Source organism: Pinus tabuliformis, chromosome Q, assembly GCF_031772625.1.
Source record: "Pinus tabuliformis cultivar Carrire ecotype Pingquan chromosome Q, CPIR1, whole genome shotgun sequence".
NCBI lineage: Eukaryota > Viridiplantae > Streptophyta > Pinopsida > Pinales > Pinaceae > Pinus > Pinus tabuliformis.
In genome coordinates this window covers 511,678,486-511,685,208 of record NC_142296.1, presented here as the reverse complement: position 1 = coordinate 511,685,208, position 6,723 = coordinate 511,678,486, and the positions used below count along the sequence as shown (strand labels likewise).

Genomic DNA, 6,723 nt, shown 5'->3' with positions numbered 1-6,723 from the left:
AAAGACAAACCAATTGTGCGTACACCTAGAAGCATCACAAGTTTGGCTTAGGACTCGAACTGCAAACTTTTGTAATTCAAGACACTAGCTACCAACTGAATCCCACCAATGTGTTGTAAAGACAAATTTAGTTCAACAAATTATATTGTTACTATGGATAAAAAGTCAAGTATATAAAGTTAAAAAACCAACCTTAAAAATACTTTGGAATTGCTTACCTGGTTGGTCCACATATTTTGTAATCCTTTCTAGGTTTTTTCCAAAGGTACCCAACTCGTTGTAGTGAGAGTATTGATCCATCGATGTACTTATAGCTATTTTGTCTCATTAGGGACCATGTGCTCCAAACATGTGTGTAATCCATCTTTTACCTCCGTAGTTTGATCTTCCCCTAAGTGAACTCCATAATGATACTCAACTGTATGTATAGGGCAATGGAACTGATTGTTCCATTTGTTATCAATGATGTCCTAGATAGGCCCATACTTATCTACTCTGTCTTTATAGGTTGTCCTTATTTTCTCTTTTTCTTGATCCATAGCCTCATAGATGTATCCCATGACCAACTTCCCCCATCCACCAATTGCAACACCTTAACAAGAGGCTCGCCAATTTCCACAAATTTATGATTGTACAATTAATTCCATGAGTCCATCCATCTGACATATGGTACTTGGCCAAATGAAGCTCTAAAATCCTTCAAGTTTTCCTCTATGGATAAATATCTTTTGCAAAATAAATCCTCTCAAGTCATGCAAACCAGGGCCTTTGAAGCCTTTCTTGCAACAATAACAAAATCCCACATCGGTTGGTAATGAGGAGAGAAGGAAGCATTGAAGGGGATATCTACATCATACTAGCATCTTGCTATGTATTCACAAGTAGCATCTTTGTATTTCTTATTCTAATGGGTATCTAAGGTGGAATGAGTTTGACATGGTTGGGAGCCATTAGTAGAGTTGGGGGTTGGTGGGACATAACTTTGAATGTTCTTCATTAGGCTGCCTATCATCACTAGCAGGGGAAGGAACATAATGGAAGGGGTCCAAGACATTGGTATAGGGGATAGAGGAAGAGTCTTCAACCTCAAAATCAAAACCAACATTTTCTCCCATTGCAACAAGTTTCCTCTTCCTCTCTATTTCATTATTTATCTCCTTTTTCCTACCCTTGTCTTCTTCAATTTTTTCAAACTGACTTTGCATCTCAATTCTAATCTATCCAATCTCCTCTAATGGTGCCTTGCATGGGGAAACTTGGCCTCTTATACTAGCCAAGTGTTGTTTCAGCCTTTGAATCCCTGTGTTTCTTGAAAAATTTACAACACATCTCACTATAAAAAACATCAACATAGATCCATGTTGGGTATTTCACTCTTGGGACCATAGAATATGGAAATAAATATCCAAATATACAACATTTAAAGCCTACTTTAAAATTAAAATCTCAAGTTTCAAACTAGTAGAACTATGAACTATGGAAGGTCGAGTAAAGAAAATACAAAGATAGATTTCACATCTGCATTTGGAGAGAAAAAAATAGGGATGAACATCATATCCACATTTTAAGGTCAAAACAAAAAAGGGACAAAATTTCCATTTGACTGTTTACATAATTGGGAGTAAGAAGAATGGATAGTGGGCACTTCCAAGCTTGAAAATGGGTTGTAGCCTCCTCCCTTAGAATCCAAATATCCACAAAAATAGAGAAATATCATTGATAAACAAGGTTTAGCCTCTAATATCACTTTGAATCACTACTCTTCAATTTTTCTCAATGTTATCAGAGTCAAATCAGTGAGAAAACTGACCAACTATTTGAACCAGGAAGGGAAAAAACTAGATCAAAAAATCGGTCGACCAAAAAGTATATAAAATATTTGAAATTTTAAAGAAAAACATATATAGTCATGTGCATCCACTTGAATCCAAAAAAATTACACAAAAATATGAAAAATTTATCATTTATATGGCAAGAGTGCATAACCAAAATAGTACTTAGTGTAATACATCTCCAAACCAAAAATACATTAACAAAGATGCTCTAGATGGCCTATAGCGTCAAAAGAAAGGTGTGCTATGATAAATACCTACATATCATCAAAATAATTTCCTATATTGGTATTCTCATCATCAATATCACACTATAAGAATTACAATGACATAGACATATCAAAATTGTGATTTTGTTTTAATGATGGGTACATTTTTACTATGGTCATGATAGAGGAGAGCCCTCATGTAGTGGCTGTAATTATTTGTCGGATGGCTTCTCTAGTTGTTGCGTTGTCTATTTTGATTTCATTTTTATCTTTCATGATAGGAAGATAAGGGGGGAGTTTACGAATGAGTTTGAGGAAGAAGAAACAGGGGAGGGCAGGTTGGTCTTGTTTGAAGGTAGGGAGCATGTCACTGTCGAAGATGTTGTTAATGCAACTAGACAAGTATTCGAGAAACAAGTTATGGTACTGTGTATAAGGAAAAATTGGTTCAAGGAGGTACTATTGTGTTTAGGTTTCTTAAAGAATGCACTGCTAGAAGAAGGGAATTATTCTTGTCTGCAGTTACTAATTTGGGGTGTCTTCAACATTCACATAATAATTTAGGTCATTACAAAATTTTTCAAAATGGAGAAAAGTTGTTGGCCTATGATTATATACCCAAAGGTAGTTTGGTCAATCTTCTTCATGGTTCAGGCAGGCAACATCTGACTTTGGTTCGTAGCTAAAATATTTCTCTTGGAGTAGCTTGGGGGCTCACCCATTTGCATACAGGGCTTAAAACACTGATAATTCATGGAAACCTTAAATCTAAGAATTTTTTGGTTGATGAATACTATGTATCCCATCTCACAGATTTTGGGTTGGCTAGGATGATGAGTTCTAATGCTGAGGCTGAGATGATGGCAACTGCAAGTCTAGAAGGCTACAAGGCTCCTGAGCTTCAAAAAATAAAGATGGCTAATACCAAGACTGATAACTACAACTTTGGTATTTTTCTTTTGGAAATATTGATGGGCAAGAGGCCAGGTAAGAATGCCTCAAATGAGATTGTGGACTTGCCTAGTATTGTGAAGGCTGCAGTGCTTGAATAATGCACCATGGAGATTTTCAACATCAAAATTTTGAGGGGAATTAGGAGCCTGACAGATGATGGATTGCTTCATGCTCTTCAAGTTGCAATTGGTTGTTGTGCACCTTCACCTACTGTGAGGCCATATATTAAGGAAGTTGTAAAACAATTGGAGGAATTAAGACCCAAAATGCATTCTCCTTTATACACGCCTAGAACCCCTGCTCTAGATTAGGCATGTACCTATTTTGGATTTGATCGTCATCTCCAATGGCATTGTGTTTATTAGAATCTTGTGATGTTCCTGTACTGATCCCCTTCGTATGAGAGTGAGACCCATACACTGATACATGTCTTGTTAGTATAATATACATAAAAACTGGTTAAGTGTGTTTATGATGACTATTTTTGATTTGTTGATAGAAAAAATTAAGTGATATTTCATTCCTTACACATTAATGTCAAGCGAATATTTTACAGGGAATTTCATTCCAAGCTTGGGATAGACTGACCTTACAACCCCTCTAAGGGACAAAGTTTTCATTCTTGGAAATGGAAATGCTAAAGGTCTGATGGACCATTAATTTTTTTCCATAATTTATTATATCTCCGAATGTGAGTGTGAAACATTTGAATATATTGTGCATATGAAGTTGTGTTTGTGGTTGAGGAATACTTTACAAACATGCAATGTACACAATCAAGGAAGTGGATGGTCCTCAAACTTTGAATAAAACTCTTGTTGTAATATTTCCAACCTTCATGATAATATGTACAGTCTGTCTCATATTATTTGTATAGGAAGAGACTGTATTTCAAACTTTTTATGAAGCTTGCCTATGGGGATTATATTGATTTATTGAAATGTGTATGCTCTAGCAGCGCTAAGAAGGGAAATATACTCAATATGGATTTTTGGATATCCATGAATGGCTGCTTATAGGAAAAACCATAGGAAACTTGAGAGCTTTCTCATTTGTTTTAGGTTCTCCCTCGCCCATACCTTGTTTGTGTTGGAATTTGGGAAATTCAATAAAATATTTCCACACTTTATCATTAAACCATACCCATTATGGATGATCTGATATGCACTACAGGGAATGAATGTTGTGAGTGATTGACATACTATTGTATTGACATAAATTTGGTGAGTTATTTGATTACAAAATTACATGAGGGGAATGTGGATGCTGCAAAGAATGTCAACAATTGGTTAGGCACGTGCTATCTCACACCACTTTTGGGGGTCGTTTCGGTTGATGGATACTGGGGCCGATACTGAAGAATTATTATTTTCTCAACAATTTAATTTATTGTATGCTGAAACCTTCCCAACTTTTCTCTTGTTTCAAAGCATTTACTCTACTATATGATTAAATCTTGCCTAATTTTTCTGGTTTTCAAAGCACGTTTAATTCTATTTTTCAATCTATTTTTATCTTTTATTGTTACAAAGAGCGAATGGACATAGATTGGGCTAAGGTTCCAGGTATGAGGGGTATCTATTTATCTAAGGTGCCAGAGAGGTAATTATTTGGCTAAGGTGTGAGGTCTGAGGGGATTAGGACATCTATTATGTGAATGTTGCTTGGGACCTATACTTAGTCTCACCACATTGAAACTTACACCATGCCCTAATGGGGCAGACCACAATAAGAATGGAGCCTAGTGGATGACTTAAAACTCTTTTGCCCTAACCAGTGAACCAACTCCCCAACAAGAATGGAGCTTGGTGGATGGCTTAACACTTTGTTGCCATGAACAGTGACCAACTCCCTGTTGGCTTATTTTTCTATTATTAATTGATTAATATATGACTGATGACCATACTTTAACATTTGCAAGGAATGACAACCTTGACAATTTCAACCTCTGTTTCTACCTTGCAACCTCCATCTTGCACATACCGTCTGCCCAAAGGCAACAACACTTGAATATGTTGTATTTTTCCTTGGAATCTACCTGATTGCATTAGGAACTAGAGGCATTAAGATCTGCTTGTCTTCTTTTGGGGCTTATTTTAGTTCATTCATATTATAAAATGTTCAAGAGTCTTCCCTGAAGCCATGCCAATATGTAGAGATAATTATTATTGTGAAATTGTTATAGATTGTTACTTTTCCTTTTTTGTTGAACTTCTTTATGTCATTTAGGTCATGGTATTTTGGAATTGAAGGGAACTCATTAGTACCAAAGTGAAATGTTTTGGTTCCTACAATGAAAAGCTTGAAGTTCTTAATAACCACATGTTTTTTTTTCAACACATAAACTATTATGAAAATGGTATTTTTATCTATTGCTTAGTTTTACATAATACATTCACTGTCAAGATACGAGATATTTTTTGGATCACATAAAATGAAAAACTAAGTACTAGAACATTTATGCAGTTGGTTTTTACCATTTAATAATTTCCCATTAATATTTAAGATCCAACTTAAAATGGTTGCAGCTGTCTTGACAAAGCAGTTATAATAACATAGATAATATTCAAGACAATGGATTTTCCAATCGTTGGAAACAATGTACTGTGACCCAAGTGGAGGAGGTGAAGATTTTGGTTCATATGTTTCCCATATGGGTGAGTGGCATTGTATTCTTTTTTGTTTATGCTCAAATGTCAACAATGTTTGTCGAACATGGCATGACCATGGACACCAACATTGGTTCCTTCAAAATTTCTTCAGCATCATTGTTTATATTTGATATAATGAGTGTCATGATATGGGTTCCAGTTTATGATCACATAATTGTGCATATTTCTTGCAAGTACACTGGAAAAGGGAGGGGGTTTATAGAGCTACAATGAATGGGTATTGGGTTGGTCATATCAATAATTTCTATTGCAATAGTTGCCTTAGTTGAAATCAAGCATTTTGATATTGTCATAACTCTTGATTTGGTCCATGATATAGTCACACCGGTTTCGATGACCATTTTTTGGAAAATTCCTCAGTATTTCTTGGTGCTTCAGTTTTTTATTTATTTATAGGGCTACTAGAATTTTTATATGATGACTCTCTTCATCCAATGTGCAACTTGTGCAATGCTCTTTCTCTTCTTAAAATAGCATTAGGAATCTATTTGAGCACCTTAATTGTTACCATTATCACTTTTGTGACCACTAAAGGAGGAAAACAACGATGGATACCTGACAATCTCAATGAAGGCCATCTAAGCACCAACTAAGAAATACTGGGGAATTCGCCAAAAAATCTTGTGCAGTTATCTTTCTCTTCTTACAATAGCATTAGGAAGATATTTGAGCACCTTAATTATTACCAACACACTTTTGTCACCACTAAAGGAGGAAAACATGGATGGATACCTGACAATCTCAATGAAGGCCATCTAGCCTACTACTTTTGGCTTTTAACTTCCCTTAGCTTTCTGAACTTGTTGGTATACATCGCTTGTGTACACATATACCAGTACAAGAAGAAAAACTAGGGCCAAATTCCAAATTACATGTGATGCATTACAATTATCCATGAGTCATTTCTCTTTGCTGAAGTGATTACATAATTTTATTTAACATTATATTGACTTGTAAAATGTTTAGTTGAATGTAATTAACCTTTTATCAGTGTTACAATATTAGATATAGTGGTGATAATACTAGTTTTTCATTAATATTGATCATGGAATTTTC

At 35.2% G+C, this 6,723-nt stretch overlaps 2 pseudogenes; both read left to right on the top strand.

The window, feature by feature from the left end:
* The first annotated feature begins 2,213 nt into the window (after positions 1 to 2,213).
* LOC149220406 (putative kinase-like protein TMKL1 pseudogene) lies at positions 2,214 to 3,306 on the top strand (annotated as a pseudogene).
* Positions 3,307 to 4,532: 1,226 nt separating this feature from the next.
* LOC149220405 (protein NRT1/ PTR FAMILY 8.3 pseudogene) lies at positions 4,533 to 6,521 on the top strand (annotated as a pseudogene).
* The last annotated feature ends 202 nt before the right edge of the window (positions 6,522 to 6,723 follow it).